The sequence below is a fragment of the Pimephales promelas genome, chromosome 16, assembly GCF_988280905.1.
Source record: "Pimephales promelas chromosome 16, fPimPro1.hap1.1, whole genome shotgun sequence".
Lineage (NCBI taxonomy): Eukaryota > Metazoa > Chordata > Actinopteri > Cypriniformes > Leuciscidae > Pimephales > Pimephales promelas.
Window position 1 is genome coordinate 16,904,018 of NC_142784.1, and position 26,652 is coordinate 16,930,669.

The 26,652-nt window shown below is 36.4% G+C and overlaps 1 protein-coding gene and 1 long non-coding RNA gene across 13 annotated transcripts in view; both read left to right on the forward strand.

The window, feature by feature from the left end:
* nbeab (neurobeachin b) overlaps positions 1-26,652 on the forward strand; it is a 279,115-nt gene that overhangs the window by 24,726 nt on the left and 227,737 nt on the right. The gene's annotated exons all lie outside the window — the stretch shown is intronic.
* On the forward strand, positions 11,628-13,992 carry LOC120464162 (uncharacterized). The gene is made up of 6 exons (XR_016146838.1): positions 11,628-11,750; positions 12,247-12,301; positions 12,404-12,455; positions 12,564-12,607; positions 12,735-12,795; positions 12,898-13,992. It is a non-coding gene; the product is annotated as an uncharacterized LOC120464162 (long non-coding RNA).

Genomic DNA, 26,652 nt, shown 5'->3' on the forward strand with positions numbered 1-26,652 from the left:
GCACTCCCACTTCCCTCGCTCTAAATCGCCTGAAATAATGTCTGTGGTGAACAAAGCCTTTAAATATTTTCACGTTTTGATCTATGACATAAAGCACACAGTTATAACCTGCTTGTGGTTTGTTAAACTTTATTGTGTCTGCTTGTGTTTTTTTAAACTTTATATTGGCTTCAAAATGTATAAATTTTGGATTCACTTGTAAAGATTATTTTGATAGACAAAACGTGTAAGGGTCACAACTCTTTGTTAAACACAGATCTTATTTTTTGTGATTTTCCAAAAGTCAATGGGGAAAATGCATAGCTTTTCGACCGGGGGAACCCATGCGCCCCTAGCTTCTGTGTTGTCCTAAGAAGTGAAGTCATCACTTCGGCACTCTATTGAGCTAAAGTCCATGGCTGCTTATGCAAGTGCATACCTACCTACTATATGGTTGGCAAAAACAGTATGTGATAAAAGAAGCATGTCTGAATTCAGAGTACTCAAAGGCCTTGTTTACACTGCATGGTTCAAATGACCCAAATCCGATTTTTTCCTCTCATGTGGCACAGATCGGAAATGACCGGTGATCGTGTAAGCAGGAAAAAACGCATGGATTCCGATTTTCTCAGATCGGATTCAGGCCTCATTCATATGTGGTAATAAATCGGATATGTATCGCGTAAGCAGACAAATCGGATTCCCCAGTAAATGCGAGTCGTACGTCATAAAAAAAGTGCGCGATGGAAGAAAGGATACACACAGTGGAGCAATACGGAGGTTTTGTGTCTTTTGAGTGATTGGGGAGAAGACTGCAGGCAAAAATGCAGGGTTGTTAGAAACAAATCCATATTTGAAGACATTTCACGAGATATGGGCAGGCACAGTTTTAAAGGTTTAGAAGGAAGTGAATAGTTGAAATAAAGTTGTTATTTTTGTTTGTTTTTGCGCACAAAAAGTATTCTCGTCGCTTGATAAACTTAAGATTGAGCCACTGTAGTCACTTGGACTATTTTAACGATGTCTTTAATAACTTTTCGAGGCCGGCAAGTTTCAATTCCTCAAGAAGCCTATGGACTAGTATGGAGGGGTGATCCAGCTCTCAGATTTCATCAAAAATATCTTAATTTGTGTTTCCGAAGATGAACGAAGGTCTTACGGGGTTGGATTAACACGAGGGTGAGTAAATATTTATTAGAATTTTCATTTTTGGGTGAACTATCCCTTTAAGCGCTCGTGGCTACAGTTCCAACAAGGGCTCTCCTCTTTTTTTTCTCCGGCATACAATACCAATGTTCAAGGTATTGTGGAAAGAAAAACACTGGATAATTGTATTCATCATTAACATCTGCATCCATTGAATTCCGTGCTGTTTTACTTTTCCGGGTCAGAACGTCTACATTTGGTAGGTTCAACAGTGTATAGTGTAAATGCAAAAATGGGATAGGGGTCACTTTTAAAAGATGATGTAAGTGGATATAGCCTGAAAATCGGATTTGGGCATCAAGACCTGCAGTGTAAATGCAGCCCATAGGTACCCGGATGACCTCTTTGGCAAGACTCTGAAGTGTGCATGATGACTTAACTGTCCAATGAGCCCACGAGAGAGGATTTATGAATGGAAGTGAAGTGTTGTAACTGTAGGTCAAGGTCAAATGAGAATGAAAACATGGCGAATGTTTTTGGCGTCCAGATTACATTAATACTACACACACTCATACTATAGACATGCTTCAGCGGTCGTAAAGTCATTTTTTACTTTAATAAGTACCTACCCAAGCTATGCGATTTCGGATGCAAGCCAAATGTCCATTAATCACCAAATATCTTCTGACTGGCCGTGATTCACATCTCAACGCTTAGCGTTTTTTTAACGTTCAGGATGGATAGACTGTGTTATTTTAAACAAGCCTCCAGAGGCAGCGTTTAGACAAGCTTAATTGTTATCAACAAACTGCTGGTGAGAAGCCAAGTTAATTTGGAAAGTATAGAGGCGTTTCTTTAATTTCCAGGTCCTTTTCCTTCCTAAACACCTGGGTGAATGGGGTACGGTTAATTGCAGTGCAGGATCTTAAAGAGATAGCTGTTGTGTGTTTGTACCGAGGGACCGGTGGGGATATATCTACCCTGACAGACGAGTAAGTGAGCAGCATGTTCAAACAGCCTGAGCTTAGAGCCTAGCTCGATGTGTAATGCATTCGGAGTACTTCTGTTCCAACGGGTCCTGGCAGTCATGGTCTCCTCAGACGTGTCTTTGAACAATGGGAAGAAGGCCAAGTGGTTGGGAAAGGGATGTGCATATTCTTGTGGGATTTGTGTAACTCATTATGATAATGTAACATGCTTTTTTTCAATATTGCGTATTAGCTTTCAGAATGAGACGACAATGCACAGCGCTTTTGTGCTCAACAAAGTCTTGCTATCGTTGTCTCTTTTTCTAACCAAATATGTGTATGCCCGCCATCCTCTGTACTTATCCCTTGGTCTTTAATGCTTCTGCTGTCACGTCCCTGAGTGCTCTCTGCAGTCCATGTGCTGTTCCAGGCTTTTTAAGTCCTTATGTGCTGTTTGCCTGCTGGGTTATCGCAGTAGCCAGTTGTCAGGAATAGGCAGATGCTCACAGGCCGTCTTTTGTTTTGCTCTTCTAGTCTGTCTGTGTGTGCTGCCAGCCGATGGTCCTCTCTCAGTGAGGACTTTTGCGAAGTCAGAGAAAGGCATCGGCAGTCGCTGTGAGCAGATGTGAGTTATCTGAGCCCGGCAGACGCCATGAAAACATCCCTCTGTGGTTTTTCTTCTCTGCGTTCTTCGATGGCATAGATCTTGTTGAGAGAGCTTGATGACAGAGCAAGAGCAGCGTATAGAGCCTATTTAGATGCGCCATGACGGGTATAAAAGCGAGCCTGTGAGGGATAGACTCACCGTGTTTTCAATGGCATCCCCTGTAAACTGTTGTAGATCATAGATAATTTTCCACATCTCGTGTTGTGTGGAGTTTTTTTTGCCACTGACATGTCAGTAGATATCATATTATTTCATTTTTGCAGTGTTTCGTCTGCAGAACAATCCAGAAACACATTGAATAGTGTAACCGACTGAAGAGATGTATGTCTATCCCTTTCACAGCCGTGCTCTCATTCCCAAAGGTGGCGCTGCTGTGAATAAGGCCTATTGGATAAGGCTTTCACTTCTTCAACATGCAGGACTTGATGATTTTTCTGACATTTTTTCAGTCATTTAGAATAATTTTATCCAATTATTATTGACGGCAATGTAGGGAGAAGGATAAAGCCATGCAAGCCAATCAGAATCCTCAGAATCGACAAGCGAGAACCTAAAACGCCGTTTCTCCCAGTTTACACGACAACACATAACTGGCGTTTTCAGAAATCTCCATTTTGGCCGGAGTTTTTCGAAATAATCGTTTTCTGTGATAAAAACGGGGTTTTCGTGTAAACGAGAGGCCAATCCGCTGGGAAATATCTGCGTTTTCCCTTCGTGTAAACGGGGCCTAAATTATCAATATGTTTATTTGATCAACTACTCAGAAAGGAACTTGTTTAAAATAATCCCTGCCAAAAGAAAACAAAGGATTTTGTTGACAATAGACATGCATAATTTATATATATATATATATATATATATATATATATATATATATATTATTCTCTAAAAGTTTTAAAAATAATTTCCACCAAAGAAACTGAGCATTGTATGTTTTTTCCTAGCTATTAAATTTTCAATGTATAGACAGATCCTTCTGAAATGCAAAATGGAGAGGATAAGTAGCCTGTAGTCCTAGTACATGTAGATCTGATTTAGTACTACCTCTATGGGAATATTTATTTGCAAGTTTTTTTTGTCCAATGATATTAGCTTGCTAATGCTCACTAATAGGTTTTAGAGACTCATATAGATAATTAAGAATGAGCATAATTATTTCATGTTGATATTCTTGTGTATTTGCCATTTGACCCTGCTAAAAAGACCAGCATGTTGGTCCAGTCTTTAATTAGCTGGTTTGGTGCAAATGTACTTTTTGAATCACTAATGCTGTTTACCAGCAAACCATGGAGCACGGTCTTTCTGATAAAGCCCGCAGGCCATGTACATTTTTTCTTAGGTAACTTAGTTAAGCAGACTTACGAGTATGTCAGAACGCCAGCATCGAAATTCCAACAAATGGAGAATGGCTCGTCCGTATACTGTAGATGTTCTGATCTCGTAGAGTGAAAGCTATAGGGTTAGCTGATCTAAACATCCTCAACACAACCTCAATTATCACCCACATGCTGCGTCAATTAGTTCCAACAGATGATTTGGTGAAACACTGAGCCCCGCATTTGTCCTCTGGGACCAGAGCTCAGCAGCTCCATTATAGCCAAGCGAGTCTGTGTCCTGATCTCCTGCTTTTTTTAGTCACCTCCTCTCATTCATTATCCTCCCATCTATCCGTCAGTGTAGGGAGCTCTTGTGTAATCTCGGTCTCTGTGGTAAGCGACATGTCGTAGCCTCTGGCTATTGTTTTCCTTCATTCAGGTACTGCTGTATTAGGTTTATCATGACCTGATTTGAGTGGGTTACCATGACTTTGGAGAAAAGGAAGATCGAAAAGGTGTAGATGCAGAGAGTGTTATTATGACTACTCAGTCTCCCAGCATACAACTAACAGGTCCTTTTTTTTTTTTTTTTTGAAAGACATAATTGGTTTCAGACTGATATGAAGTTACAGACAGAAATAAAAAGAAAACTTTAAAAGCCATTTATTTTGCACAATTCTACTAGATTCCTTTAGAAGACATGTTTATACCTTACAAATGAAGAAAATAAACAATTGAACAAATAGAATCTAACAATATTTATTTAATACTATTTATACGTTTAAACTTTTTTTAGTGTGCTTATATCTTTTTATTATTTTATTGTATATAAAAGCTGTAATATTATATATTGCAAAAAAGAAAAAACACACACACACACACACACACACACATATATATATATATATATATATATATACACACACACACACAGTGTATTTTATATATATATATATATATATATATATATATATATATATATACTGTGTGTATATGTATTTGTTATTGTTTTTCTTTTTTTCTTTAGAGAGAAATTTAATTGAATTGATCTTTATCCTTTATTGATATTTATTATGACAACAGTTTGCGTTTATATTTTTATTTTAACAACTACCCTATACATATAGATTTATTCATTTGTTAATATTATTATAAAATATATGTTATACATAAAAAAAATAAATAAATAAAAAACTAGCTGACAAATGCAAGGCCTGCCCTGGGTAGAAATCTCAAATTCCAAATTCTGATTCTAAAAAACTCAAGTCAACTTTATGCCAGTTAGTATAATATCCTTTTTAAATGTTTTACTTTTTCTTTGACTGCTTTTTTTTCTTTTTCTAGTTATCTAGTTATCTCCTTGTTATTTTATATCAGTACAGTCCCCAAAAATAGTTGAAGTGAGCATTTTATTAAGATACGAGCAAATATTTTATCTTTACCTCATTTTTCCATGTAAAACAGTGTTGATGATTGTCATAACTTTAGTGAAAGCTCATGTATGGGGGTGTTTTCACAGCGACTGCTTTCATATGAACTTTTTTAGTTTGTAATTTTGCATCATAATGGGATTTTCTCATCAGTACACTGAATCAGTCAGGCAAAGTGTTTATGGGATCATTTTCTATCTGATTGTGTGAAGCCATATAATTATCTTCCTCCATAATTGTGGTTCTCTGAGCATTATCAGAAAGCTGCTCTGCCCTTTTTTTTGTCTCAGAATGAAATAAGTTGACCCTGATTATATTCTTTAAAGAATATTAAGGTTTGCTGTTTTTTTAGTGGAGATAACTGCTTTTGAAAGCACATGTTCAATGTCTAGTTTCTTTTGTTACAAGTCTGACAGTCTGACAGAGTTATCGGTACTATTTTAATGGGGTTGTATGGCCTTCTTTGCATAAAAAAACCCTGAATTAATCCATGGAATCCAAAATATGGCTTAACGATATAGCAAAACTAAACATTTAAATGGTCAGAATTTTCATTTTTCTTTGAATTTTTTTTTCTAACCCATTTTTTTTTGTTTACTATTCAGTCATGTAAAATCCACATTTGCAGAGCATAAATGAAAATTCTAACATTGCGTTAATACATAGCAGGATCGATTTCTTTGGGGAAATAAACCCACTGGCTTCTTTGAGTCCAATGTTCAAGCTGAATTTAAATCGAAAATAGGAAAGTCTCAAAAGAGCATTTTCCATTTCTTGAAATTGAAATGAGTTTTAGATGGAACCAATCTTTCTTCTGGCCAGTAACACATGAGAGAAACCTGCTTCTCAAATAGAAGAATGGGAGCTGTAAATTTTGCATACAGTACATTAAGAAAGCAATCAACTATCACTGTACTAACTACTCTGTGCATGAAGATATACATTTTTTAAAATAAGCCTTGTGCATTGCAGTGAAGTTGAACATCCTTTTGAGTGTTCATTGTGTGTAACATGTTCACTACAAAGAGGAGAACCTTGACAAGTTTTCTAGATTAGGCATGACAAGATTTGTTGATGCAAATAATTACACCGTTGATCAAATAAACCAGTAATAGTGCCATCAATCACGTTCTCAGGAAGTGTGTCATTTCCAGACAGTTCAGCTTTCTTCAATCCATTTCTTAAATGCTGGAGTTCAATTTTGACGAATTGTGTTTGTTTCTCTAACACTTCACAGATATTTTCAGATCCTACTCCTGCTGATTTGCTCTGGTGTAATTTAAAAAAAAAAATGTTTTATCTTTTAGAAAGCCCATTTTATATATATATATATATATATATATATATATATGTGTGTGTGTGTGTGTGTATGTATATGTGTGTGTATGTATGTAAACATTGTAAACATTTTGCTCAGCTTTAATAATGGTGCATATTGGAAATACAACCCGACCTGTATCTTGACAGAGGCCTGTCACTGGTAAGGTTGTTTGAGATTGTCTTTTGGGCAGTAGGTTCAAGTCTCTGTACCTGAGCAAACCTTGGCTGGCTGTGAATTTTTCATAAGTCTTTCACTTGTTTTCTGGTGGGGACATGACAACCCACTGTGAAGGAGAAGAGTCCAAATGTGGATAGAGCTTCCATTACCTGTATTTCTAAATGAGATTACTTTTCCATTAGCCTAGCGTGTTGTCCTTGATTGATGGAGGATGGCATTACAGAGGATAACAGAATTTGATTAGAATTCCATGTATCACAATCCTACAAATCGTATTCTTATTTAGAAAACTAACTTTGGAAATGCTGTCACATATTCACAGAGAAATGGCAAAAAAATCAGTAGATATCCATGCAAATCCACAAAAGCATTATGCATCATTGAAAACTATTTCATTGACATTCCAAGTAGCTCTGTTCTAAAACCTTCCAAAAAAAAAGAAAAAAAATCTGCAGATTTTAACTGTTATTCGTAAGTGTAATTAATGTATTTTGAAACTGCAGCTTCATCTTAACGCAAAATAAATAAGATCTGTATTCTTCAGACTTTCATTTTTCTGCGCTTACACTTTTGGCACGTTTTTGCGCACAAATGCGGCCAAAAGCATTGCAGCAATCTGCAAGCGAAAACAACAGATGCCGGAACTGCAAAACAGATGAATTGTGAAATGTTACTTTTAATGCACACATACATGTTAAATTACAGTTATTACATGCTTTTTAGCACATTCAAATATGTGATGGCAGCTGTTTTTTGTACCACACCGGTGAGTGATGACAGGTTGAGCAGGTAAGGGGCAGAGGTAATTTCTCAGACAAGGTCACAGCGGACAGAATGATGGGATGATGGACAGAAAGCCTGAGGTGTGCGTTGTGTCCTAGGGGAAGCATTAGCTAAATGGCCCTGTGTCAAATGATGTTTTACAGAATGGTATAAACAAAAACTTATCTTCATGTTCTCCCTAAAATATCCAAGCTAATGTTCTCTCTGTAACCATAGATGCCTAATAAAGAACCTTTATTTTTTACATATGCAATATACTTTTTTAAATATTAAAATTCAGTTTTGCTTTAAGATACTATTCTAAGATTATTTTTTTTGTGTGTGATTTCTAAATTGAGCTTATCTATCAAGTACCTATCAAGTTTACAATACTGTTTTAGTTATTTATTGCTAATAATTGTCTGTTGTAATAATGGGTAGGCATAAATTGAAAAATGCAGTAAAGATGGGATTATGTCAAATGTCCAGTAATGTCCAGTGCGATTTATTTTTTTTATTTTTTTCATTTAAAGAAATTAGGAACCTTTGAATATGCGTTAACATACACAACTGTAATTAATAAAACGAGCCAGATGTTGATGAATACTGATCAATTCACAATTAACAATACAGTGGTATAATACCTCAATGTTTTATAACATTATTTTCAAAAATATTAGTATTATTGCTTACACATTTTCATTGTTTAAAGATCTAATTCACCCAGGAAATTATAATTATTTTGTATTTATTTAATTTTGTATGAAGAATATTTTAGATAGACGGATAAATGACCTAAATTTAAGTTAATATTCTAAAGAAAACATACAAACATAATATAAATCCCTGGCAGGTTTGACATTATGAACTGCCAAATTCATCCCTCAAAGAAAAGCATATAATGGGTTCCTGCTTTAGATTTGCTTCACCTTGTGTTCGCTTACAGCTGCTCAGTGGGCTATAAGTGCTAAAGCTGTTCCTGGTATAATGAGCTTAAGGAGATAATTATTTCTTTCAGTCGACCGACAGGGAGCATGACAGACATTTAAATGAGATGAAGCCGAGCGGGATGGAGAGATGAAAGTGCATGTCAGGAAGCGGTGGCTGTGTTCTCCTACCGAGAACCAGCAGTACATGGATGTTCGGAGCCTGAGCATCTCTCATAGGGTGGTCTCAGTCAGTAGAGGTTGTTAATGCGACATGTTGACAGCCGCTGTATTATACCCCAAATTTACTCACACAAAGCCATTTTGACCACTAATATGATGCGGCTTTTGTGTCCTTTATGAAGTTTAACAGCCTAAGTTCCCATTCATTGTAATTGTATTGAGTCTTTATAATTTTTGCTTTTGTGTTCTGGCTTTTCATGGTGAACTACTTCTTTAAGAAGGACATTTCACCTGTACAGTCAGTGACTTTTAGCGACAATTTGGCTTTTCCCGTCGCTTTAGTCAACGATTAGTAAACGATTGCTGCACTCACTGGACTGTATACAGTTCTTTCCACTCACAGATTTCACTGAAAGTCTCTACTCCTGAATGAACAGATCTTGAAACAAGAAATTAAAGAGGCAGTGTACCCCCAAATTTAAATCCATTCTCCTTTTTGTCTGTACGCTTGTTTTCTACAGTTCAATGGCTTCAACCCATATATGGACTCCCTTTATTGTACTTTTGTTTGTCCTTCTCAATCTTGACATTCATGGCTGTGTTGACATTTAGCTAAATCTCGAATGCAAGATATATCAGTTTCATCTGATGGTGGTTGATTTTGGATATGTAATTGTACATGTTAATTTTCTCAATTAAAATTAGTTTGCCTCATCCAACAGGTTTTATCGTAGTTTTTATCCAACTCCGTTGACTTGACTTGGACAAAATGTTACGATAAAACCTGTTGGAAAGCATATTTTGCAGTCATTTTTGTGTGAGTATCAATGAACACCCCAGACCACTCGGTGAGTTTCACGTCTTTGTAAACTGAAGTTTAATGCGTTTTAGGAAGGATTGTTCCAGTGCACCTACGCAACCATTGTGGAGGTGGGGGCGGTGCAATCACAGAAACCGAAAATTCTCATGTCCAAATTTTAATCTTAACCGTTCTATTTCATAAGAAAGTGTACAATACCGAACTTGTCCTTTAAAACTTTCAAAATCCTTCCAAACTTGAACAAAATCAAAACCTAGTTCTGAAACTTGAAGAATATCTCTGAAGGATGGTGAGAAAATGGAATAATCCCGCCCGTCTCTTGCTGTTCCTCTGCTGTTGGTGAAGCATGCGGTGCAATGCTCTTGATGAGGCCTATAAGTAGAGATGACATCAAAGATAAGTGGGATTATATTGGCTTTACAGCAGTGCGCGCCACTGGCTTTGGATCTGCGAAGGATGAAGTGGAAGCTTGGAGGAGACAGCCAAATCTCCCAGCGGGGACGGCAACATGTGGGTAGACTATATGAGTAACAGCAGTTTTGGATACTTGACTTGGTAGCGAAGGTTTCATGGTCTGAATCTGAATGAGTCAATGCCCTTGGGCATTATGAGTGTCTTTAATACCTGCTCCCACTGCACTGCGCTAGTGCGCTTGTATGTCACTTGGATAAGAGTGTCTGCTAATTGGCAGCTGCTGGAAACTTGGAACTGCAAAGATCAAGGTACTGCATCAAAGGCGTATAGGTTTGGTTTATCATTAGTTGGGACACTAAAATCACAAAAATCCATAGTTCTGCAGTCTTCAATTACTAAAAGGCACTGCATGAAAAGTGGGATTTTCGTCAGTAAGTGGCACTGTAGATTGTCGTGGAAGTTCAGGTTTACGACTGCACACGGCAATTTACAGGTAACACTCAAAACTGCCGTGAATTGCCGGAAATTGACGTGGGCCTTGCTTGGCAGTTGTCCCCCCATTGTCCCCCCTTCTCCTAAATCTAGAGGAGGCTTTGATATGTAAATGAAAATGCTGTGAGCTATACACATGCAAATAAGGCTAGGGGAGTTTCACCCCAGGTAACATTTTTCGGAAAGGAACTTCATTCTAAGACAATCTCTGGTAGAAATAGATCAGGCTCAGTATAACCTAATTATCGTGTTTTTTTCTTTGTTTGTTTTTTAACATTGCAACATGACATCCAAAAAGATAACAATCAACAAATAATAATTTCACAATAAATAAGAAACAAATAAAAATAGGACAGAATTGAACAAATGAAATAAAAACAGGAAAGGGACTATCTCTATTGTGTATAATATTATGATTTAAGAGAAAGTTAGAAACCAGTAATTTGTACTATTTAAAGAAAGAAAATAGCATACACATAAATTCACTTTTCAATTAGCTTCAATATTCTTTAGCAAATACAATTGTTTCACTACATTTTTATCGATACATTTGAGAGACTCAATATACTGAAAACTGAAAATCAGACCCAAAAAAAAAAAAAAAAAACTTCAAACAAGGTTTAGAATTATTCATTTTACTCTTATGAATATGACATTTTCCTAATACAATTACAAGATTCATCATAACATTTACAGAAGTAGTTTTTAAAATATATGATAACATCTTTGGATGTTAATTCACAGTTATAAACAGATGTTTTTTGTTTTTGTTTTTTACAACAATTTTTACTGGTTTATTTATTTTAAGTAGCCTAATAAAGTTATTTATTTATGCATATATGTATTTTTACATTTCATGGTAGCCTATTTGGGTATATCCACCTTATTCCTAATTTAAAATGAACAGCAGCAGAAAAGTCAAAGGACAGCCGAAGACAGCCTTTCAAAAACCAAAAACCAGTGAACGTAACTCTGATTGGCTGAGGCAGCATATCATCATAATCCAACCTGTAACGTCAGCCCCTCTGATTGGCTGAGGCAACGTGCCAGGCATGTGGCGTGTTATTCAAGCAGAAATAACGGCACAGATATTCAGCCTGCTTCGCCGTCATGATCGCTGGTGAACCCATCTTTTCCTCTAAATTGAAGGTAAGTTCGTCCAACTTAGTGAATTCTATGTCCATGTGTACTTATAGTGTTTGGTAGTTTAGCGTTATTGTCTTAAACTTCACAAATCTGCTGTGATTACTGCCGCGAATGTCCAAGGGTGTTAACCTAACGGAACAGTTTTTTGTTTTGCGTTAGCTTGCTGCTCTTAATTCTTTTTTAGTTTCGTTTCAATTTGAACAATTTGGGACACTAAACTGTACGTTAGGTTGCACTTTGTTATCTGGCTGCAAGCTAGCTACCATTCTTTGATAGTAATCAAACTAACTCGTACTTAGTGTTCAATTGGCTTTTCCCAATGCGTTTACTCTAAATATCGTCAGAAATTATGAAAAAATAATAAGTGCCAGGGTCATAAAACATAAAGCGCGTAATGTGCTTGTATGCTCTAGTGTAGGTTATCCTTGTTTGTAAAATTGCATCACTTTGTGTGATGGAGTGAAATCTTCAGGTGTTTGTGATTTGTTTTGTCTCTCAGGGGCTGTAAGGAGTGAGGTGTCCTTCGCTGATAGGAGAAAAAACACCTAAACAAGGTAACGTTACGTGATGTGATCTTATCCTCTTTTCTTTTCAACAGGCCCCAGTCAAATAAAAAGTAAAACTAAACTAATTTGTATTAACGTTTGTGTTTATAGATGACTTTGAGCGTGAGACAGTGGTGAAAACGCCAAAGAGAACTGGAACATGGCATGTTATATTCAGTTATAAATGTTTGACCAAGTTATTAAATATCTTATAAATCTGTTCAGTTTCATCATTTGATAATAACTTTATAACACATTTTTTGTGGTATAGATGCAGTGACTGAGACTGGGAGATGCAGTGACTGAAACCTGGTGGTAAGTATTGATCTATTGGCAGTGGAGAAGACACTTTTAATAGACACCTTCTCCCTTGTGAGCTAGCAAACTTTGTTATTCTAATTAGAGTATTGTAAACATCACCAAATGTGTTCGTTTACTTCAGTGTTCCAGAAAAAGGTCCTGAAACTACTGGTCGACATCCGCCATCGCCTGAAGGAAACCAGGTAGTGGATGCAGAAGAAACATATTTTTGCTTACAAATGTGGGGACTTGGGGCAGATTGCCTTTGCATACATCTAAATCATTTGTCTTTTTCAACTTTGCAGAAGGGGTCATGAAATTCGGTTCCACAGCCACTGAGGTGTATGTACATCAAGGTGAACCTCAAGCACGCGTCGCAAAGACTTGGATTCACTTCGCCCTGATGAGCCAAGCCTACAGGACTTGAATTAAGAGTTTTAAAGGGATAGTTTACTTGAAATTATTTTTTTTAAATGTTTTCGCTTACATCAAGGGCATCAGTCATATAATGGAAGTCTATGGGGATCTCTTAAAAGAGCATGCACAGAGAAGTACAAATTAAACATGATTTAATGAATCATAACTGTAAGTACACGTTGATGGCTTAAGATACGAGACGAGCGGTTTGTGTGAGAAAATGAACAGTGTGTGTGTGTTTGTGTGTATATATATATATATATATATATGATCTGCGCATGCGGCGGAAAGTGCCAGAAGCGATCTTGCACTGGTACGTCACTCATTGTTTACACAGATTTCAGAAGTTTTACTGTGAAGATCTAAACATATTAAGATATATTGCATTTTTGTGTATATCTAAATATATATATACACATTTATACAATAACAATATAAATACTGTTTGTTTTCTCTCACAAAACGCTCATTTCGTGTCTTAGTCCATCAATGTGTACTTAATTTATGAGTCATTAAATCATGTTTAATTTGGTCTTCTTTGTGCATGCTCTTTGAGGTGGTGACCATAGACCTCCATTATATGACTGACAGACAACAACGGTTTGACCTAAAAATATCAAAATTGAAAATACTGTGGAAACAAAGACCCCTGCATCTTGGATGCCCTTGAGGTAAGCTAAAACATATCAAAAATTAATTTCAAAGTGAACAATCCCTTTAAATTACATCCTTATTATTCGTTCATAATTCTGCCTTCTGTGTTTGATATATCTGGTGCCCAATTCTGATGCCATTCAGGGCAATTTATTTTTGAATAAAGATGCAATATATTATTGATTTATTTGTATAACTGTAGTGCTGTATGTATGTTGTCCCATGTTTCCAGAGGGTGGAGGACATGTTTTCTGTGCTTTGAAAGATGTTCTCCTATGCTTTGTACATAGTTGTGTGTTTGTTCTAATAAAGCTATTTCTTTGAATAAACAGTATGTGGCAAATGTTCCTTTCCTCAATAAATTCATGTCCTTGATGGTAATAATAATTTAGTCCATAGGATAACAATGACATGAATATACAACATAATAGCATATCATATGAATATATATATATATTATTATTATTATAATTTTATGTCGTCTGACCAATAGTAACAGATCTGCCAACCAATCACGAGTGATTTTCTTGTTTAAATGTAGTGAATTTCAACCAATACTGAGTGAGGAAATTCAAGCCATTCTCTGGCAAGGCGCGCGCAGTGCTGCTATTCATATGCTAATTAGGGCCATTCACACCTCCGCGAGCGCTCCATGCATACGTCATGGTTCGTTTCCGTCAATATGTGGCACAGACGAACGCGACGTTCACAGTCTGTAAATTGTCGTTAACTGCCGAAAATTAGGGAGATTTCCGGCAGTTTACGGGGACGAAAACCCCACTTTTCATGCAGTGAGGGCAAACACCCATGTGTGTAACAGCTGAGAAACTGAAATGTGGAAGTAGATGAAATTTTATTAGATAGTTTTTTTTAAATGTTTTGAATACTCTTTGTTTTATATTTTTAGTTTTCAATTTAATATGAAAGTCAAAGTCATTTTAGCGCCTTCAAATCGATTAATCACAAAGCTGACATGAAAGTTTGTAAATATATAATAAATGTGTATACATTATACATATATACAAATACACAAACACACACATATACAAACTTTCATGTTAGGTGCGATTAATAATGATTAATCGATTTGACAGCACAAATGTTTTTGTAATTTCGTTATATGCTTTTGTCTTTTTCCAGTTAATAATTGTTAATGCTTCAACATAAACTTATTTCAGTTCATTGCCAAGGAAAAATTTAATTATATTATATTTTTATATTAATATTTAAATGTTTTTTTATTTTTTTTATTTTAGCATTATTTCTGTTGACAGAAATGTTTTTAGCATTTACAGTTAACAATAATCCTGTCCTGATTCCCATCAACGGAGTAGTTCACTTTTTAAAAAGAAACTTTTGCTGATAATTTACTCACCCCCATGTCCATGTCTTTCTTTCTTCAGTCGAAAATAAATGAAGGTTTTTTATGAAAACATTCCAGGACTTTTCTCCATATAATGCACTTCAATGGGAACCAAACAGTTCAAGGTCCAAAAGACACTTTCAGTACAAACTGCAAACTGTTCAAAGGGCTTTAAACGATTCCAGACGATGAATAAGTGTCTTATCAAGCGAAACAATCGCTCATTTAAAAAATAAATAACACATTTTAAGTTTTATAAACTTAAATGCTCGCCTTGCTCTGTTCTGTGACGCACGTTCGTGACTCTCCTGTTCGAACTCGTTCATCATAGTGAACAAATCTTTTTCCGAGTCAGATCCTTCATTTCGTTCGTTGAATGAACCAAATGACTCGAAAAAAGATTTGTTCATTTTGATAAAAGTGAATTACTCCTTTAAAAGAAGAAGAAAAAAAATGTATATAATTAACTTTTTTTGATTTGATATTATGGCGGACATCATGAGTCAAAAACTTAAAATGGACCATGCATTTCACATTTCCGGGTTTCTAAGAAGCAGAAGTCGTCATGTTGGGTAAACTGCAGAAAATAATAGAAAACGTGTTCCCATTTGCTGAAACAGCAAAAGGAAAAACTCCACAAAAGCGTTTTCACAACTTTCAAAAAAAGAAAAAAAAAAAAACAGAGATTGATAACGGCAGTCAGAAGAGAGAAATATGTAATTTTTACTGTCACTCACTCCCACAGCCGCTGTATTAGAAACACCATCACAATAGCGTTAACTAGTTACTTGTAATTCGATGCTAAGGTAATATACAAAATATAGTGTTATAAATGTACATAATAAAAAATAAAATAAACAACAAAAAAAAAACTGCCGGATTCACATGCTGATGGCCATTAAAATGGGTCATCATAGTCTAGCTTGGTTTCAGAACTCAGATTTCCACATCACAGATCATACTCTTCCCTCTCTTTCCAGCTGTGTCACCAGCTGATATGTTGTTGTCAAAATATTAGATTAGAATACATCTGCATATGAATTAGACCTATTTTTTTATGAAGTGTGCTTGACTTATTTTTAGGTTTTCAGTGGTATCTGGCATCCTGGTTCTGGGATATAAACCCTGATCCTCCATGTTGGCTCAGGCTATTTGTTTAGATTGAGGACTTTGATAAACTAGCCGTTAAGGCACAGTGGGATTTGCCGGTACTAGCGACACACATTCTCTGTGACGCTGATGTGACTGCTCTTGTCGCGGATCCTGGCCCTTTTTCAATCTAATCTGTTTGGGGGTCGCTGCTGGTGAGTTACAGGTACATGTTCTCCCAGGTTTTTCACCGATGCAGGGTATTTGAGTGTCACTTTAATAGCTGGTCTTCCTCGCGGATAGACCGTAAAGATGCATTAATTATTCCAAAACACCTTTTATATAGACCTCATAGATCCTCTCAGGTTCTTGCATTGAGGCGCTGAACGGACCTGGACTTTTTCAATAAAATACTGAGTAAACAGTAGTGAATGTGATTAATTGATACTTGTGTAGATTATTTTTTGATTAGCGTAAGTACTTAATGACAGTCATTATGTAAAGTAAGTTTCAATATGTTGTTGTACAAAGCTACTTATTGTCTAATATGCAGTTTTATGTAGTATATATATATATATATATATATATATATATATATATATATATATACAGTATATATATATATATATATATATATATAATATGTTTTATTATATATATATATATATATATATATATATATATATATATATATATATAATATGTTTTATTATATTTTTCTCATTTTTGTTAAGCCTTTGATGTCACAGCTTAGAATAGTCAGGCTTTGTGTTCCTCTGGTGCCATCAGCCAATCGGAGTTGTCATGATGTCATTATAGTGCAACTCTGGAGTGATTAATCACATTAATGGTTCAGGACATGGTAAAATCATATCCTAATGATATATGGTGGAATTCTGCTCCATCTCCCTATTTTAGCACCCAGACAGAAACTGTAATGGACTTCATTTCCGAGTGTAGAGGCTTTGTAGTGCGTAAATAGGTGTGTAAAGGCCATACTGACTGGGCTGAAAGACGTGTGTGTGTATGTGTGTGTACTGCAGGGCCGCTCTCCACTTCACCAGCGTGTGTGACCTGCATACTAACGCTGCCTCATACCTGCTATAGTGTGTGTCGCAGTGCCACTGAGGGACTCTGAATCTAGCCAGTGATACACACTCACTCTGTCACTGTTGTTCTGTTTCTTCCTTCTTTCCTCTACTCTCTTCATTACAAAACACACACACACACACACACACACACACACACACACACACACGCACACACGCACACACACACACACACACACACACACACACACACGTGTTTGTCTGCATTGCAGTGGGCTTCTGGTAAACCCCATGGGGGTTCTTTGGTTTTTAGCCACCATTGCAGCCCATATTTGTTATGTGTGGGTGTGTAAGCTGGAGAATATAAAGAGCTGGTCCGATCCATTAACTATCACCACTGAGCAAAACACTAAACCCCAGGTTGCTCCTTTGAGTGCAAGATGGTTTTGATAAGAACATTAACTAAACGAGATCATAGTAGATAAAAAGGGATAGTTCACCCAAAAATGAGATATCTGCCATTGGTTACTCACCCTCATTTTGTTTTCTCAATCATATATTCTTTTGTTTATTTATCTTTTGTGTAAAACACAAAATGTTATTTTGAAGAAACTTCATGTAGCTTTTTTTAAATTATGTGGGTTTTTTTTTTTGTCTTTTGGAGCTTGATTATCATGAATTGTTATTGTAATTGTGAGCTGAATAACATGTAAATTATCATCATTAAATCACCCTCATGTTATTCCATGGCCGTGTGACTTCCTTTTTTTATGCGAGACACAAAAAGAGCTATTTTGCGATTTATTTTTTCCCTGCCTGCTCTTTTTTCAATACAGTGGAAGTGAATGAGGGCTGTTGAGCTCCAAAAATGACAACAAAAAATCATTGAAGAAGCAAGGAGTCCATGTGACTTGCAAATTCATAAAACGAAAGGGTTTAAGAGATGTATCTTACAGGCATGCTTAAAGTTGAAGTGTATTAGTTCAGCAGCACCAAATGGGATTGTAGAAATAATGAATATTTCCAAAAATGTTTAATACTCTTACTTTCTTCTTCCATTCTGCCCCTGCATATATTGTTGCACAAATGGCTCTTGCTCTAGCACAATATAGATACATTTTGCTTCCAAAGTTTAGACATGTTTACAGTATTTCTATTTTAGTATTATTTATTTTATTTATAAACTATTTTCTGTATGCATGTATTTACATGTATTTACTATTTGTGTGTGTGTGTGTATCCATGTGTGTTTTCAGATGAATTGTTTTTGCTTTTGATCAAAATATTTATTCACAAGTGCTATTACCAAAGTTTAAGGCACAATATGTAGTTTTTTTTACCACAAGAGGGTGCAGTTTCCAACAATAACAAAGGTGTAGGTTGCTATCCAGCTGATGGATCTAATAATGTTTTATGGACGCAAACATTCATGTTTTTTAACATTACAGTGGTATAAAGCAGGTTGCAATTGCTAAAGGGACATATAGCACATGCGAGTCCCGTGGATATAAAGGAATAGTGCTGGATTACTCACACAGGTCAGTTTATTAGACGAATTGAACTTGTAAGGTAACGCAGCGCTGCTTCACTTGGTCTCACTAAACAGCATTTAAATGTGTGTTGAAAGTTATAATGTTACACTACTTGTTATTTTGTTTTCTATACGAAAGTAGCAATAAGCTAGATCAACATTACAATAACATACATAATATTTCATCATGTTGAGCTAATGTTATATAACATTGATTTGTTTTATTACATTTGCTCACCTGTCTAGTAAATCTGTCAAGTCCAAGTTAGTCATGGACGGAGCTGTCGGCATCTCAAAAACGCCACGCTGATATTGATCCTTATTTTAGTTCTCCTTGTTTTTCCCAAAGTCTGCTTGTCATGGTCTGTTTGAAAGAAGCAAGAACTGTGTGCCGCTAAACGTTACGCACTACACAGTTGTCCACGTCTGTTGCCATGGTTACATCATGGCTATGACGGTATGAACGGAAATCGTGGATAGCGCGGATATTCAGTCATTGACAGGCGACTTTTTTTTTTTCAGAGAACGGCCATTTATTTAAAATTGGAATTTCTCTGAAATTAAAAAAAAGAAAAGTCTTTGGAGACTTTTGGAATATTGTAAGTACACAACTGCAGGAAAAATAACTGCGTGCAGGTGATTTTTTGATATTTTATAAAAAAAACTTGCATATTGTACCTTTAATTATTTATTATTATGATTGTGTAATTATTTCACACTTACTATTTTTCCTCATTATTCCATGAAAGTCTTGATAATTTCTACTTTCACATATTATGACTTAACAATTATGCCAAGCATTTTTATAGAATAATTATGTCAAACCTGACATTATTTTAGTTATTTTTCTTTTGGAAACAAAATATTGGCTTTGGAGTGAGTCAACATGATGAGTTGATGACAGAATTATTATTTTTTTTTTGTATTATTATGATAGGTTTTAAAAAATTCTTTCTACTAGAGCTGTTCATTGCAGGACTGTATGTTCTCTGACATTAGATTAACTAAAACTGCTGTTGACCTGGTGTAACATATTTGTCCTCAGAACCTCTCAGTTTGGCCACAAGCCAGTCCTCCATGTGCTCCACATTCCTGTGACTAATTTAATTGGCCTCAGAATTCAGAACTTAATAAGGTTAATGCATTGTGACAACTGTGAAAAGACTTAATTAGCCATTAGAAATTGAAAGGCATTTGACATCCATCATAAAAAAAAAAAACAGATCTGCGATTTTAACTGTACGCTTAAAGAAAAGAGCTGCATAGATTTGAGGGCACAGACCCAATGTGTGTTGCATGATCTCCCTATATCATTTCCCAGTGTAAATAACTAATAAATAAGTTTAATTGGCCTGTTTCAGTTCTTTTAGAGCACTTTTTAGTCTCTATTTTTATTTTAGCTATAATGAATGCACATACCATAATGCAGTTCAGTCCCAGAATGCAGTGCACAATGCCTGCTACCTTCATGTCATCAGCCAAACTGATATAGTGAATGTGGCCGACCTAGCCTAAAGCTGTCTCTCTCTCTCTCTCTCTCTCTCCACACACACCCGCACTATCTCTTGTCAAACTGACAGCCTCTCTGTGAACATATGCTAATGTCTGGAACTGTGTCATATTGGAACACTCGCTCATTTCCTTGCACAGCCAGCTTCCCTCCTCACGTGCCTCTTAAACGGCCCTGCGCTTCCATGCAGGAGCTATTCCTTTCTGATCTCCACAGATGGCTTCAGAGCTATTTAACCTTTCTATTACAGCAACAAAAAAAACCTTTTTGATATGAGAGAATTCATAAATCTAAAAGTTTTTTTTCTTTGAAGGAGACTTTTCTTAAAGGGGTCATATAGTGGTATGCACTTTTTCAAGTTGATTGTACTGAAATGTGTGTTGTCAGTGCCTGTACACAACCATCATATAATGATAAAAATCTATCCAGTGTTTTTTTTTTTTAATCTCCTTATATGTTTCCTTATATTTCTCGAATCGATACGTTCGACCATGTGACGTCACATGGTTGGACACCCCCTCCAGCGATTGTTAATTGACAGCAGTGTTTCAACACAGACCCGCCCTGATCGAGCTATCATCATAGTCCGCCATTGTTGATACGCTGGACTCAGTAGTCATCATTAACTAAGCATTATCTATTAATGACTTCATCATGTGTGTGGCCCCTTAAATAAAGTAGTGACTAGGTCACCTAGACAAAGAACAAAGAAAACATCATGATCATGCGTAATAAATCATTAATCATGATGATGTGCTCATCTTAGTTAAGGTGTTGTTCATTCATGAAGTCATGAATGAAAAATATTGAACTTGTGTTAGTTCCTGATGATACATGAGATATTAAAGGAGAACTCCGGCGCAAAATGAACCTTTGGTCTAATTACACATTGTTACCTAGTCAACCGTTATCTGAGATTTGTTTTCATGATTGCCGAATGTAAATAGTTTTATCCCTAAAAACAGTTTAGCCTATAATACTAGTATATAGGGCATAGAGTAATGACAAATAAAAATCGCTTGTTATTACCACTAACAAGGCTCAAAATAGCCCCACACTAACACAGTAGCATAATAAGGGTCCCTTCATTCAAATCGAAGCATTGAGAACTTTGTCAGTGTCCATACAGTTTAATAAGAAGATATTTTATACACGCAGTCAACTTCGCAAATACAGGAAGAAGCCATCTTTGAAAAATAGTCTCTACCAGTCGATCTACGAACGCCGATCCAAGTGCGCTGGTGAGATGTGAATAAGGTGATAAGGTGAGCGCGAACAGTTGGCTACGTGTACATATTGAAGAGAAGAAATTGGTTCGTGTTTGTGTTTCTTCCGGAAACAACGGACCATATGAGATTCTGCACAGTTCAGCGCACTTGGATCGGCGTTCGTAGATCGACTGGTAGAGACTATTTTTCAAAGATGGCTTCTTCCTGTATTCGCGAAGTTGACTGTGTGTATAAAATATCTTCTTATTAAACTGTTTGGACACTGACAAAATTCTCAATGCTTCGGTTTGAATGTAGGGACCCTTGTTATGCTGTCGTTTTAGTGTGGGGCTATTTTGAGCCTTGTTAGTGGTAGAGTAATGATTATTATTTGTCATTACTCTATGTCCTATATACTAACATTATACTAGCGTTATAGGCTAAACTGTTTTCAGAAATAAAACTATTTACATTCAGCAATCATAAAAACAAATCTCAGATAACGGGTGAATAGGTAACAATGTGTAATTAGACCAAAGGTTCATTTTGCGCCGGAGTTGTCCTTTAATGCATGAATGAATGCATAATTCATTCATGAATTTATACATGAATTCATGATAATTCATGTACCCTTATCGCAAAGTGTTACCAAGTTACTCTTACGTTACCCTGCCAGTACATACAAAGATAGATAAAAGTGACATTGTGCGACTCAATCATTCAGAAACGTCCTGTTCGAGCCTTAATTGTCGAACTTCTTTGCGGCCGCCATCTTGTTTTCCGAGTCCGACTCCAGTTCAAACTGATTCGATTGCACAGATGTGTCTTCAGAGACTCCAGCTAACATTGTCTCTCCAAAATAAACCCTCAACTGTTGTCAAGGCAACACTCCACGTGCGTTGTGTCGGAACGCCCACAGAACAGAGGGGCGGAGTGAGCGAAGCTAATTATCATTTAAAGGCATATGCATGGAAATGGCGTGCTTAAAACAGAGCTGTTGACCAGGTAAAATAAGTGTTTTCTTTCAGTACTTATGAACATTTTTTAATTAAAGTATATTAGAAACGTTTCATTTAGACCCTAAATAATCAAATATTATAAATTGTATTATAAAATATTATAAAATAGATATACATATATAATTTTTCTTCATTATTTCTCTTAAGAAGTAGTTAGTCTTAGGAGTAGTTAGTCTTCCCCGCTGGCAGCTTGCCATTATTTCACTTTGCAACCCAGTTTTAACAGGTGTTATTAATAGAAGACATCAACAGATGTCAAGCTCTAAAAACGCATTCTGTAAAGCTCAGCTTGGTTGAAATCCATTTAACAGAAGCATGCACCTCTCTCTTGTTCTCTCAACACAGAATTTTAGATCTGGAGACATGCCATAGAAAGGCAAGTTTGTGGTCAGCAGTTTTTGTGAAAATTTGAAAGAGAGGGTATTCATTTTCATAAAACAATCCTCCCACGATTCCAGCTTCTAGAGTGTATTGACAGTTTTTTCCAATACGCAGTACCCACATTTCCATAAAGACAATAGAATAATGCTTGCTTCCCATCCATTTTAAAGGGTCTCTATAGTATAAGCTGTGAATGCACTGGAATGTTAGTAATACTTAGCCTATGTAACTCTGGTGCGGGTATAAATACGGAGGTGGATGCACGCACTAGTTGTCTTTCACTTCGGAGCCAATCGTTTGATGTCTCTGAAAAGTGCTGTTGTTTACAACGAGCGAGTGTGTCGGTGTTCTTCTGGAAAACTCTCCCAGTGCTGATGGTTTCTGCAGCTGTGATCGTGAGCTTTGAGCTCTCAACTACTGTTTTAACAACAACAAATTTCTAAAGGTTTGTGTGTGTTGACGGCTGGTTAGAGGGTGGAAAAATGAGTGTTTAACCCTCGTTCCCTGAAAGAGGGAACAGAGATAGTCCCGGTTCCACTATTGCTGGAACACCGCTGACTCCGAGTACCGGTCGACACGTCAACTACGTCTCAGTTCCATCAGGGATCGAGGGTTACATATGTAACCGAGACAATATTTATCATCATCAGTGTCCCGCGTTCACATTGGTTTGCTAGTATATGAGGGATTTCTATCAATATCAATGGCATCATCATATGAAAACAAGCTTTTGAAGATGAACGATTTATAGGTTCGAGGTTATAAATGCATGAATAGCTGTCTCAGTTGATTCTCAAGTTAGCATGAAATGTTTAAATTCAGCAAGACGGCGGCGCTGAAAAAAACTACAAGGACACCTGCTTATCTAAAGTTAATCGACTATCTAAAAGATCTCCAAGGTTCTGTACACATGTGGTATTAAAAACAGACAAATTACCTAGAGTGTTGTTATCGAATTTAATTTGTCAGATGAGCCAAAAACTATAACCTCAGTCTTTGAATCATTCAAGATTTAAATGCAGGAGGGTCATTTCTTTTTATCGGCAGATAACTGTGTAGCGTCCGCGTAAAAATGGAAAGATAGCTACACCATGCCTTCTCAAAATCAAGCCTAAATGAAGCAGGGAGAAAAGCTAGGGTTAAAGTCATCAATTTTTATTATTTCAACTTGTTTTTTAAAATAATATTTACATTTCTATTATATTTACATTTATTTTAATGGTATACTCCTTATATTTTATTTATAATAAGCTACTAATATTTTATTATATTTTAATTTCTTTTAAATACTTAATGAAAAAAAACACTTCTGGTATACATTTAAATTGACATCCACCATGGTGTTTCTTATTCAAGCAGCAGACAGCAAATGGGGTAAATAGAGTACATGTGATGCATTGATTTGACTGCAGTTTTCAGGAGCTGTCCGTGGTGCTGAGGCCCGTCAGCTGAAGAGCTAACCAGGTGTCTACCTTCTCTTTTATCAGTCATATCAAATGGAAAAGCATGGCTATATTCTCTCTAGGTGCGTTTGAGGATGCTTTATCAAATAGAACCTGCTGATTTATTTTATTGTTTGTAAGTTTGTTTTACATTTGCTTCTTGGCTTCCATTCAGAGCTTGATGTGATAAATAGATGGACTGAAAGAGATATGTTGCATCATAAATCATTCATAATCAGACCATCCCGTTTCAATCTGGATTTTATTTTTTATTCTGGAAGCTCTGGATTTGTGGAGACATTTTTATGTCATTGACACTTTCCCTCGCGCGTTGGTCTCCCAGTGTAAAACGTTTTTGATCTTTGTGAAGGTGTCCGTCAGCTCCTTGTCATTCCACTCCTCAGATAATTACACGTCTCTAAAAGTGAGAGGGCATACCCACAAATTCACCTTGACGTTTCACCTCATTTTCCACCCCTGTCAGGCTGACAAAGAGCACCAGGAACCCCCCCCTCCATTATCCTTCCTTCCTTCCTTCCCTAACTTCCTCCTGCATTGGCATTCACAGCATGACATGTACCTGTTCTTCCTCTCTGATAAAACAGAAACAGCCCCATGGTGCCACAGCGAGCTTGGCACATATGAGATAATTTGCTGTTTGATCAAAATAATTGCGCTGTCGGAATCATCTGAGAGAGACACTTCACTGCTGTTAGACGGATAGCGGATGAATATAGAAAACTCAGGGAGCGGATGGAAACCCTAATGTACTGTAATGTGGGTGTACGAATATTGTTTCATGAAATAAGATAAATGAAGTTGATGGTGGTTCATCCTGATTCTAGTGCTTCTAGGTTGTGTTCTTCAGATGTAGGTCTTGTTGCTGGCTTGAAAGTGAATTATCACTCAATTTCAGTTATTTATTTTATTTGGCCTTTCCATTATTGAAAGGAATAGTAGACCACAGCTTAAAGGAGTAGTTCACTTTTGAAAAAAAAAAAATCTTTTGCTGATTATTTACTCACCCCCCATGTCATCCAAGATGTCCATGTCTTGCTTTCTTCAGTCGAAAAGAAATGAATTTTTTTTTGATGAAAACATTCCAGCATTTTTCTCCATACAATACCCTGCAATGGGAACCAAACGGTTCAAGGTCCAAAAGACAGTTTCAGTACAAACTGCAAACTGTTCAAAGGGCTTTGAACGATTCCATACGATGAATAATGGTCTTATCAAGCGAAACGATCGCTCATTTAATAAATAAATAACAAAGTTTAAGTTTTATAAGCTCAAATAAGCTCGCCTTGCTCTGTTCTGCGATGCACGTTCGTGACTCTCCAGTTCGAACTCGTTCATCAAAATGAACAAATCTTTTTTCCGAGTCATTTGGTTCATTCAACGAACGAAATTAAGAAATTGACTCGGAAAAAGATTCGTTTATTTTGATGAACGAGTTCGAACTGGAGAGTCACGAACGCACATCACAGAACAGAGCAAGGCGAGCATTTTAGCTTATAAAACTTTAACTTTGTTATTTATTTATTAAATGAGCGATCGTTTCGCTTGATAAGACCCTTATTCATCGTCTGGAATCATTTAAAGCCCTTTGAACAGTTTGCAGTTTGTACTGAAAGTGTCTTTTTGACCTTGAACCGTTTGGTTCCCATTGAAGTCCATTATATGGAGAAAAGTCCTGGAATGTTTTCATCAAAAACCTTCATTTCTTTTCGACTGAAGAAAGAAAGACATGGACATCTTGGATGACATGGGGGTGAGTAAATTATCAGCAAAAGTTTTTTGAAAAGTGAACTACTCCTTTAATGTGTTACGTCAACTCTACGTCAACTTCAGATGAAAAGATTTAAAAGTTTTATTTATTTATTGAAAGAAGTGTTATGCTCACCAAGGCTGCATCTATCCATCCATCCATCAGTATCCATCCAGCCCTCTATCATCTATCTATCTTGGTATTTCAGCTATTTTTGTGACATACCGCTGCTCTGTCAACGTCTCTCGTCTCTTTAATATTTCCGCTTTGGCTTTATTTACTCTTTGGCTTAATGGCTTTTGTCTTTCCCTTTTTGCACCCAACTGTTTGAGACTGAATTTGTGTGCCAGTGCGGGTCTGTGATTACAGCACCACACAGAATTACTTTGTGCGTACGTTTTAATCTATTTCAACAAACAGCTCCACAAAGTGTGCTGTATCACACATTCATATCATGCTGAGTTTCTTTATGAAATGCAGTCAAGCTTTAATAATGCTTAGGCTAATGTGTTCAGCTCTAAGCAGGGTAGGAAATGCAGACCGTACGATTTCATGTGCAGGACCTGATGACTGGTCACAAATCAAGAGCGATGAGTCAGAAAGCCTTCAATTTATAGTCATGGGCTGTC